The sequence below is a fragment of the Alosa pseudoharengus genome, unplaced genomic scaffold, assembly GCF_046254945.1.
Source record: "Alosa pseudoharengus isolate Yale_2024_CS ecotype anadromous, Long Island Sound unplaced genomic scaffold, YU_APseudo_1.1 YU_APseudo_1.1_scf_23, whole genome shotgun sequence".
NCBI lineage: Eukaryota > Metazoa > Chordata > Actinopteri > Clupeiformes > Clupeidae > Alosa > Alosa pseudoharengus.
Window position 1 is genome coordinate 32,302,191 of NW_027468685.1, and position 12,408 is coordinate 32,314,598.

At 40.6% G+C, this 12,408-nt stretch overlaps 1 protein-coding gene and 1 long non-coding RNA gene across 4 annotated transcripts in view; one reads left to right on the forward strand and one right to left on the reverse strand.

The window, feature by feature from the left end:
• The window catches only part of ntaq1 (N-terminal glutamine amidase 1), a 36,099-nt gene that overhangs the window by 19,877 nt on the left and 3,814 nt on the right, over positions 1 to 12,408 (reverse strand). The gene's annotated exons all lie outside the window — the stretch shown is intronic.
• LOC143141127 (uncharacterized) overlaps positions 11,196 to 12,408 on the forward strand; it is a 27,503-nt gene continuing 26,290 nt past the window's right edge. The window contains exon 1 of the long non-coding RNA XR_012990739.1: positions 11,196 to 11,530. This is a non-coding gene — a long non-coding RNA (uncharacterized LOC143141127). The remainder of the gene's footprint in view (positions 11,531 to 12,408) is intronic.

Below are 12,408 nucleotides of genomic sequence, written 5' to 3' on the forward strand. Positions count from 1 at the left end.
CAACCGCCATATTGGATGTCATCAAAAACACTTAAAAGGCATCAAAGGTCACAAAGTTTCTCCGATTTTCACGAAACTTGACGCAGATGATCGTCAGATCATGACTCATAAACGCATTGCTTTTTGGAGACATATTCAAAACCGGTTGCCCGTGACAACCAATCAAGTAAGCCGCCAAACAGGAAGTGAAGTGATATCTCAGCAATGCTTTCGCGTTTCAACACCAAACTCAGTACAGGGTCTCAGGACCCAATTAGGAGGAGGCTCAATAAATTTGATGACTTTTGACCAATAGGTGGCGCTATAATCACAAGAAGTGGGCTCATATTTCAGCAATGCTTTCACATATTGAAACCAAACTTAGTATATGGACTTGGGACCTCATCCTGAGGACAGACAATAATTTTAGCAACCTTTGACCACTAGGGGTGCTATAATTTGCAAGACTTTCTCGTATCGACACCAAACTTGGTATGTGGACTCGTGACTACAACCTGAGGATGCACAAGAAATTTGGTGACTTTTGACCACTAGGGGTGCTATAATTATCAACACTTTCTCATATAGACACCAAACTTGGTATGTGGACTTGTGACCACATCCTGAGGATGCACAATCAATTTTGCGACCTTTGACCACTAGGGGTGCTATAATTTGCGACACTTTCTCGTATCGACACCAAACTTGGTACAAGGACTCGGGACCACATCCTGAAGACGCTCAATATATTTAGTGACATTTGACCACTAGAGGCACTATAATTATCAACACTTTCTCGTATCGACACCAAACTTAGTATGTGGACTTGTGACTACAACCTGAGGACGCACAATACATTTGGTGATGTTTGAGGCATGCGTATGTGTGGGGGGCTATTGGGGTGTGTGGAAGAGGAGGTTTATCTGTGTATATGTGTGTGTGTGGGATGGGGGATTAATTGGGTGTGTGTATAATGTAACAACATTGGGTTGCCATGACAACTCCTGCTCAACTGCTTGGCCCCCACATTGCTGCTTGCAGCTATATTTATTATTATTCCGCCATGGAAGTCTATGGCAGCCCATAGAACCGTCTGGTCAAAAGTTGTGAAATTTGGCACACTGATTGGGGACAGTCCCATGTTTAATGTCACCAAGTTTCATAACGGCACCTCAAGCGCTCTAGCGCCACCAACAGGCCAAAGTTGGACATGTGTTCACGCACGTAACTTTTGACCCGTAGGATTGATTCTCAAAAATGATGTATCATTGGAATCCTTGGATCAAGCCGAGTTCAACGCACTATGACGTCATTTTCCGCCATGATGGATTTTCCGCCATATTGGATTTTATCGAAAGTGAAACTAAAGTTTCACGCCTCACATAGTTTGTCCGATTTTCACGAAACTTAGTACATATGATCTTCAGACCAAGCCGCACAAAAGTTATCCAACAGATTCTTCAAATTCAAAACCGTTCGTCCGTAATATCCAATCGAATTTGGTGGCGAAGCCGCCAAACAGGAAGTGACCTCATATCTCAGCAACCCTTTCATCTATCATAACCAAACTTAGTAAATGGACTCATGACCCCATCAGGAGGAGGCTCAAAAAATTTGGTGACTTTTGACCTCTAGGGGGCGCTGCAATTAAGAAATATGCCTTTTGCCCTGTAGCTGCTGTTGTGCTTAGAATTAAAACGGACTAGTGGTGTCTGACAATACTGTCGAAGGTCCTTAGGTCAACAGAGGACAACTTGTGACATCAACATAATTGATTTGGCCGCCATATTGGATTTAATCAAAAACATGAATAAGTATTCACAAGTCACAAATTTCCGCTGATCCTCACCAAAATTGGCAGAGACCATCTTCAGACCATGCCTTATCAGTGTATTTTTTTCTGGAACAATTGACAAAAGCGTTTGCCTGTAACAGCCAATCAAAATATGCGGCGAAGACGCCAAACAGGAAGTGAGCTCATATCTCAGCAACGCTTTCATGTATCAAAACCAAACTTAGTACATGGTCTTCAGGACCCACCAGGAGGACGCTCAAGAAATTTGGTGACCTTTGACCTCTAGGGGGCTCTGTAATGTCTCTAAAAATGTATTTTGGCCTGTAGTTGCTGCATTATTCTGCAATGTAGGTCAATGGCATCCCATAGAACCGTCTGGTTCATCCTGATGATGCACAAATAATTTGGTGACCTTTGACCTCTATGGGTGCATTGAAATCACAGCAAGCATGATCATATCTCAATTGATCTTTTATTTTTGATGTTAAACTGATGACAGCGAGTTCCATCCAGTTAATTCTAATGCTTGCGTGCAAGGGTGGGGCAGGGTGAGACAGGCAGGGGCGATTGCGGCGGTGGGTTGGCTGGGTGAGGGGGCAGCAAAACTCAGCCCTGATTCAGCCCCACAAAATCGGTTATGTTTCTATGTGAATCTTGACCTTGTAACTCAGCCAATCTTGGGTTGTTTGACATGGAACTTGCTGTGACTGCTTAATGCTATATGCCTGATGCCACAGCATTAAGTTGCATGGCAAATCTGGACTGCTGAACTGCCTGCTTGGCCCCCACATTGCTGCTTGCAGCTATATTTATTATTATTCCGCCATTGAAGTCAATGGCAGCCTATAGAACCGTCTGGCAAAAAGTTCTGAAATTGGGCACACTGATTGGAGACAGTCCAATGATTCATTTCAGCAAGTTTCATGTCGGCACCTCCAGCGCTCTAGCGCCACCAACAGGCCAAAGTTGGACTTGCGTTCACGCACGTAACTTCTGACCCGTATGGCCGATTGTCAAAAATGAGGTATCGTTGGATTCCTTGGGCCAAGCCGAGTTCAACGCACCCTATGACGTCATTTTCCGCCATGATGGATTTTCCGCCATTTTTGATTTTATCAAAAACACTAAAACGTCTTCTCTGGTCACAAACTTTGTCCAATCGACAGCAAACTTCACACACATCATCTACAGAACACGCTACTTTAGGGAATTACTTTTTGTCTTCGGAAATAAAACCGTTCGCCCATAACAGCCAATCAAAATTTGCGGCGAAGCCGCCAAACAGGAAGTGAACGCATATCTCAGCAACCCTTTCATGTATCATAACCAAACATAGTATATAGACTACTGACCCCATCAGGAGGATGCTCAAAAATTTTGGTAACCTTTGACCTCTAGGGGGCGCTACAATTAAGGTACATGCCTTTTGGCCTGTAGCTGCTGTTGTGCTTAAAATTAAAATGCACTAGTGGTGTCTGTCAATACTGTGGAAGGTCCTTAGGTCAACTGAAGACAACTTGTGACATCAACATAATTGATTTGGCCGCCATATTGGATTTAATCAAAAACATGAATAAGTATTCGCAAGTCACAAATTTCAGCTGATCCTCGCCAAAATTGGCAGAGACCATCTACAGACCATGCCTTATCAGTGTATTTTTTTCTGGAACAATTGACTGAAGCGTTCGCCTGTAACAGCCAATCGAAATTTGCGGCGAAGCCGCCAAACAGGAAGTGAGCTCATATCTCAGCAACGCTTTCATGTATCAAAACCAAACTTAGTACATGGTCCTCAGGACCCACCAGGAGGATGCTCAAGAAATTTGGTGACCTTTGACCTCTAGGGGGCTCTGTAATTGGCAAAAATGTATTTTGGCCTGTAGTTGCTGCATTATTCTGCAATGGAGGTCAATGGCAGCCCATAGAACAGTCTGGTTCATCCTGATGATGCACAAATAATTTGGTGATCTTTGACCTCTATGGGGCATTGAAATCACAGCAAGCATGATAATATCTCAATCGATCTTTTATTTTTGATGTGAAACTGATGACAGCGAATTCCATCAAGTTAATTCTAAAGCGTGCGTGCAAGGGTGGGGCAGGGTGGGACGGGCACGGCCGATTGCGGCGGTGGGTTGGCTGGGTGAGTGGGCGGCGACACTCAGCCCTGGTTCAGCCCCACAAAATCAGTTATGTTTTGATGTGAAACTTGACCTTGTAACTCAGCCAATCTTGGGTTGTTTGACATGGAACTTGCTGTGACTGCTTAATGCTATATGCCTGATGCTACGGCATTGAGTTGCATGGCAAATCTGGACTTCTGAACTGCCTGCTTGGCCCCCACATTGCTGCTTGCAGCTATATTTCAGATTAATTTTGCCTCAGTAATTTTGCATCACAAACAGTAACAAATGACCCCATCAGACGTTGCTCTTTTTTTGTGCAGAAACACACATCGCGATTACAATGCGCAAAAATTATGAAGATCACTTGGGCCTCGAACTGCTCACTAAAATAGCAAGCTAGCAGCAATAGTCCACCCTGCTAACCAATTGCACCACTGGTTATTTTGTTTCTATGTAATAGCATGGTTTTCATATTAAATGAATGTAGGTCTATGTTGTCTTGTGACAGCTTATTTGTCAATCGATCAAGATATTCATTATAGCAAACATCTAGGCTAAGTGAATGTTTTGCAACAGCTGCTGAACGAGCAGTAAGTAGGCTAAACTATTTTCTAATTTAGGCTACGTGGGAATCTGAAACAGCAACATCTGTCATCAAACTCTCTAGCTACATCAAAGTTTTGTAGCCTAATATATGCTACCATGATAACCATTTTGTGTCATCAAATTAGGACCAACAAATTAAATAATATTTAACTCGGAGAAAATACGTTTCATGTGTTCACTTCAAATCATTAGACAGCTCACTGCATAACTTCACCGAGACATGACACTAAGTTATGATCATTTTTGCACATGACTGACATATTTCATATTATTAACCGCCAAAACGGAATAAAGTGTTAGTGGGACATGCCAGTTTGTTGTACATCAGTTAGGTTTTGGTATGTGAGGCAAAGATGAACCTATTTTGTTGTTTTGAGGCTTGCATATGCCCATGTTAAATTGTGATGGCACCAGTTAACATGGGCGTATATTTCTCACTTATGTTAACCTGTGTTAACTTTTACTAACAGTTCAATATATACATAGAAATCTGGCATTTATTTCAGCGGCTCGTAGTGTAGTGGTATAGACAATGTAGAAGCTAATCCAATCAACTTTCTTGTCCATGCGTGGTTCGAATCCCAGCTAGATCGCTAGTTTTATTTTTTTTCCATTAATTCAGTATGTGTCATATTTGTGGATAATGCTTAAACGGACATGTATTAGACATACACTGGTGATGTTTTCAGCGATATCCGTTATATTGTCTCACTTGCAAACACTTCGTGAAAATGTAGCCTAATATAAACCTGCACTATCGGAGGCAGAGCAGATTAAGAAGTAGGCAGGGTCTTGTTGAATATTCACTGATTTTATGCAAATATCACCAGTTAAACTGCTCACCATCTAAACTGGAACACCGGATAGCGAGACAGCGGTGGGAAAAGGCGATGGTACACTGGATGAACTTTTTAGGGCTTAAAATTCTTATTATCAAATTTAAGACATTTTATGACCCCGCGGAAACCCTGCTCATAATGGCAGTGACATGTTTCTATTCTAATTACTCAATTGAAATGTAAGTTACTGTAGTGACCTAGAAATAACAGAAATGGAACGGGGTTTAAGACTACAGAAGCAGTGCTTCACCAAAAAAAAAGGGTTACAAAAAAAAATCTTCCAATAATTTAGTACTTTGAAATAGAAATACAACCACTAACACAAGCTGTTTTCCTGAAATCAATTCTGTGAGTGACAACAGAGTGCCATCGCCACCCACCCGCGAAGTAAAACAGACCGCCGTCATGCTATCCGGCAAAAGATTCTTTGGACGCCGCTATTTATGTATTTCCGGCTCCCATTGACTTACATTGAACACATGTAAACAAAACGTCAATTATGTGCTCAAACTAACGCCGCTGACTTATGAAAACAACCATTTCACTTTGATACGAAACTACATAATTGTACAACATTTATACAACAAAAATCACAGAATTTGGATCAAGTAATGTGGAGAAATCTTATGCAAAGTGTCAACCCCTAACAATGTGCCCATTGCCCAAATTTATGGTCGACTAATGTCGAATGTCAGAGTAATGACATTGAAAAAGGTACCTTAATGATACACTTCAATTCATAAAGGTACGAAGTATAAAAAGAAAAACACAATTTATCAGATGGATTACTCATATAATTTGTAACAAAGTTACAACATTTGTAACATTTATTCGAGGGCACATCTATTCCCAGAACTATAATGGGTGTTAAATATTCCACAACCACTAGATGGGAGCATGACACAGCACATAAAGTACACCTACGTGTCGCTGCGACCTGAAGGATGGCGTGGTTGAATATCCACTTCTCCTGCACTTCGGGTCTAATAGCGGGTGAATTGTATGACCACCAGATGACGCCATTTCACTGCACCTCGGGCCTAATAGCTGCTGTAACTTCGTTTAAGTAATAAGCCTCGAGGAGCCGACGGTTACACTTGTTTTAGGGGCGTTGTTAGCCACGCTGCAGCAAGCCGGTTAGGCTACAGAAGAAGCCCATAGGCTACAGTCGCGTGTGTTTGTGGTGATTTATTCCATGTATTAACAAAATAATAATGTAACATTAAAGAAATAGCCTACATAGATAAAAAAAAAAAAATAATTACATCAAAAAGTAAAGAAGCTTTATCATTGATATATAAGCTTACTGAAAATCAAATATAGGCCTAGCCTACAATTGTGTTCCACAGACAATATGTCCTACAGATAATAACAACAGTAAGAACATAGGTTAACCTAAGTCATGACGACACGGGGGCTTAAGTCTCATGTTGGCCTATGACTACGTAGCCTAGGCTACCAAGCTCGTCTGGGTCTGCGACAGTGAAATAGCTCCAATATTAATTGTGTCGCCAATGAGTATGCTAACATGAATCTCATCAGTCACCTATAGATAAGGGTTAGGCTATAACATATGTAGGCTATAATGTAAAAATAGGGTCATATCATATAATGTTGACTTATTAAGATGGGGGAGAGAGCTGAACATATTACACTGAACTAACTGTTCATTGTTGAAAATCAATCAAAAGTTTGTAGTTGTCATTGGTCGCAAGGACTGTTAATGGGTGTATCCACAATTGGGACCTTGTTACAAGTTGGTCTTTCAGCTGCTAATGCAATCAGTGGCCGTCAGAAAACATGTTAGACAACTGAGGAATGAGATGCCACACATAAAATGTACAGTCAAACAGAACGCACAAACATCAATGGGAATCCACCAAACACTGCAGGGAACCATGTTATTGTCAATCAGCACTCTGCCACGCTAAATCAGACCCTGCTTATGTTTGTGCAGAGCAGAACAGATATTTGTAGATATGATGCAGGACCTGTTAAGAGAGATTGGCAGCTCAGTCTCCCTCACTAGTCCCTACAGTGAACGATGTACTGTAATAGCATAGTGCTGCTGCTTCTGATGTGCAAGACAAGACAGGGTATATTTATAATGTGACAGGCAGCATGTATTTATCATTATGTTACAACCTCTGCACAACTACTATTGATGTTAGAAGAACAAAACAATACTTCTTCAAATGTTCATTGCTTATTACATGTGTTATCAAAACAAAATCCTTGTCTGCTTTCTGTGTTTTTGCATGCACCTGTCAACAGGGGTGTAAAGACATATTTGTTCACCATGCACTTAGGCTGTTCTGAGTCATTGTTTGTATGTTATAGTATTTGTTGATTTCCATTTATTGCCCATTGATATTGCATTCACATTATTGTTTAGTATTGCTATTCTCCTTATTAATGTAGTGTCACCAACATTTAAAATAATATCAACTGACATTGTTATTCATAGCCATATTTATTCTGCTCTTATAAGGTAATACAGTGCACATATTTATATTTCATTTATACTACTCTAAACCACCTTCTGAAAATCAACTATAGTACTGTTTCACTGCACCATATTTCTTGACCTGTCTCACCACCTGCCTATAGGCTATTTACACCACCTTACTTACAACACTTTGAAGAGCCAAAAACAAAGCTCAGCACACCTCTTTCTGTGCATCAGCAAAGTTGGAGGGTTAATTTATGAACCATCACTTCTAGCTGAAACATCACTTCTAGTAGGCTACATGTGACGTGTAGGCTAGAAGAGTAGGGTTGGGTATCGTTTCAATTTGAACGATTCCGATTCCAATTCCGATTTCTTATTTCGATTCCGGTTCCTAACGATTCTCGATTCCGATTTTTTTTAAAGGCAGGGTCAAAAAAAGTTTAGGATATTTTAAATGAGCTAGCTAACCAACGGTCTTTCTCAGGGTATCTGCACATTTCCCAAGTGCAAATTTAAAGACTTTTAAAGACCTTTTCAAGACATCTAAATGAAAATTAAGACTATACCACGGCAAAAAGATATATAAGACTGTTTAATGCAATAGTTTTTTTTTCCTACTAATTTTAACCCCCACCCCATTTTGGATGTCTACAGAAGTTACCAAAAATATTTTGGCGAAAGAAAATAATTGTGTGTGAATTACCTTCACAGCTATAAATGCCCAATTTTAGGGTCTGGACTGCTTGCTTTTGAAGCTGGCTGTACTGTACATATTTGGTTTTGCTTACTGCTGAGGCTGTTCTTCACCTGTGTCTGTAGTAGCCTAGGGCTACTTGCCAAAGACATGTGCACTGGACTGGATTCCCTTTAATATTTTTTTCAAAGTTAACTAAGCTATTTATATATTTCAATAAGCCTACTTTATATAATTTACTATGTGCATCTATTGTCCATATGCAGCACAGCAAATTAAAGTTAATCCACTACTTTACATTTTGCATACCAGTTGTATCTAAACCAACCAAAGCTTGACTGAAACATTGTAAAACCATTGACTTGTTTTAAATGAATTAAGAGACAGGTCCTCTTCGCATGATCCTGCTGAAAACTGCTGGTTTCATCTCAAGCACGCACGTTATGAACGCACGTATTTTTATGTAGCAGTCGCCGACATTCAAAGCATATGCGGTTATATTTCACAACTTTTGCTAAGTAGGCCTAGCCTACTGGGAAACGCTGGCAAGCAAGCTGCTGGCAGATATTACAGGTAGGCTATTATAACTTAAGACAGATATTTTCTTCCCTAGGCTAGGCCAGCAACACACGCTGGAAAGATGCAAACAGATCAACTTAACATACCGGTATACAGTATTTCCTCCTGATTGCGAAGAACTGCACATAATTTCACCAGCAGTCTTCGCGTCCATAGTTTGTGAAACGATGCTGCGTCCGAGCAAAGACTTTAGATGCCAAGCGCAACTCCAAAAAGGAGAACAAATAAACGTCCGGCTTGAGGCTGCGCCGGACGCCGGACAAGGCTTTTAAAATCCATATGTCCGGCCTAAATTCGAACATATGGCCAACCTATCGCTAACTGGCTTACCAACTCTTTCTCCCGCTCATTCTACCGTAGGCTCCCTCATTCCACGTAGGCTACCCTGTCTATCTCTCAGGCCTCAGCTACACCACGAAAACGCCAGGCATATTATTTTGTACATAGGCCTACTGTATTATTACCGTTTTCACACCTTTAACCAAACCCGTGAAAAACATCTTCACTCTGCAACCACTACACTTCCTCCCGTAGCCTAATAGCCTATCACGTATACAATTGCGTTTTAAATACACGAAACTGGATGGAGACATCACTCGCTCTCTTGCACTCGCTGGCGGTCCCATACGCACATTTAATACCTCTCTTTCGAAAATTCAGTTGTAGCCTATTTAAGACTTTTTAAGGATCCTCGGGAACCCTGCTTTCTGAATGAAATAGTCTGACCTTCTCCATGAATTTTAATTCTATTAACTATGCGCTTCTTCGTTGGTGTTCAGACGTTTCTTCTTCCTGTCGGCAGACTGGGAATCGAAAGTAGGAATCGAAATTTAAACTTTTGAACGATTCCGGGAAAATCGCAAAGATAGTCCCGGTTCCAACCAATACTCGATATTCGATACCCAAGCCTATAGAAGAGAAGTCTTTATTGCCCACTACTGGGGAAATTCATTGGCAACACTTTATTTTAATGTGCCGCTGTTACAGTGTACCTACCTAATTAGGTACTGACGTGTTGCCAGGACACCGACCGTATGGACCACAGAGCAGTAGCACAAAACCAATACATCTTACAAGGCGAAAACGCAGAAAGGCTAGATTCAGCGCTAGCTATCAAGGTAATCTCTCTGATCTAGAAAATATGATTAGACAAATCAGGAAAGAAACTGACCAGGAATTGAATCGTAATGTTAAACCAATTACTTTGCAACCTACTCTTGAATTAAGATCACCTGAAAGCGTGGAAGTGAATGAATGTGTTGAAGCAGATGTTGAACAATGTGCAGGATTACTAAACCAGATCACCCTGACCTCAGAAATAGTTGATGATTATTGAATGTGAATAAAAGAATGGAAAATAAACCATAACTGCAAACAATGACCTCATAATAAATAATAAAGTGCGAGGAATGAAATGTATCATTACAAGTATTTTAGTAGCATGACTTTGTAAAGTCTAGGGAGTTATGTAAAAGAATTGTATGTCTCAAAACTGTGAAATGAGTAAAGTGCCTTAAACTGTTCAAATGAATGTATTTAGATTGCATTGTGTGAAGGGTTAATGCCATAAATGTTTGTAACCTGTAAGAATGTAACCGATCTCTCTTGATGACTGTAAAAGTGTATGTTGCTAAATGTAATGTGTTGTATGGTTAAAAATGCCATTGAATGTAAACTGTTTGTGTAACCTCTGGAAACTATCTGTAAACCTGAATGTGATGTATCATCTCCGAAATGTAACCCGGAGAAGGATGTGAATGCGTGTCATCTTAAATTGTTGATTAAGATCAGTAAATAGAATGTATTAGCTATTGTGAGAATATTCCCAGCCATATTCCCAGCTAACGTGAGAATATTCCCAGCCCTCGTGGGAACTTCTAGAAGTTTCTAAACTGTCGTGGGAAAATAGGATTGATTTGTCTCAGGAATGTGTGGGGGAGGTCAGGTCCACCTAGTATAAATAAGGGCTGAACTAGACAATCGGGGCTGCTTCTTCTTTTTTTTTTCCTTCCTTCAACTCTTTGGGTTTTTGCTTTATGATGTCGCGTGCGGTTGTTAGAATTCGTCCTCCGAAATTCGTTGAGAAGCAAAGTGTTGGACGTCGTGCCAGGCTGAGTCGCGGACCGAAACTCCGTGGAACCTGTTGCAGATATCAGACCTGCTACTCCGACAGAGAGTGACTGCAGAAGACAATCAGCTGACTTTTTCCTTTTTTTGAGGACTTACTTTTTTTCCGTATATTCTCTTTTTCTCCATTTGTGGATTTACTATTTTCCTATTTTGTGGATTTACTCTTTTTATATTTTCTACACCTTTGTAACCTGTAAGTGGATATTACGCCGCATTTTGTTAACATCACCAAAGTGCTGAAAAGTAAAGAACTCATTTAACCTTGGCATCTCATTCTTCAAGCAGTATTTTTTGTCTTTTCTTGGTCTTTCTACGAATTCCAGCAGGAGGGTAAGATAACTGGTTTCTTCTGTGGTTATTCATCTGCTCTGTCTAAGACTTGGGTTAGTTGGACTTAGGTGCTGCTGGACGGTAACTAAATCTCCATCCTTATAAAACCTGAGCAAGAAGTAGCCTATAACCTGTGTCTCTAGATAAACTCTAGGGTCAAACATCTTCGCACGTTAGCCAACTGTTCGAGACCTAGGCGTAGTTGCTCCTTATTTCATAAACATCTTAATAAATCCACTACGGAAGGCTGATCAACTTCCAAGGGGGATATTTAAAAATAGGAGCTTTAGGTTATATGCGCCATAGAGGGAAGTCGTGCGACTGCACTCGACAGTAGGTCCCTGCCATCTGCCATAACCTTTAGGGAGGTATAGTAGGTTTTAACCGCTTAGGCCTGGGGTTACGTCTGAGAAACGGCTGACGTTGACTAGGTTCTGGGGGTTACCTGCAGGGGGCAACACAGTACAGTGGTACAACCTGTGTAACAACATGTACTATCAGGTACTGTACTATCATTGTACTTGCATTATGTATTTGTGGGTACCTACATAGGCTATAGTTGTTACATTGTAATACTGAGTGCTTTTACAAAACTTTGCCAATTTGCCTAAATTTTCATCAGAGGCAAAGAGCTGACCTGAGACCTGCTGGATGGGGTAAATCTGGTCATGATAGATTTGATATACAAATCATTCTTAGCTCCAGTCAAGGCCTCATTGTCTTCAGTGTACATGTAACAGCTGTGCTGCTACAACCTTGTTACTCTTTGATACAGTGGAATAAACCTATTAAGTGTACCAGTTAATTACTTACATGTACATATGACATGTATGTTGTGTCTTCAATGTCTTGGAACAGGTCTACTAATTCACATGTAC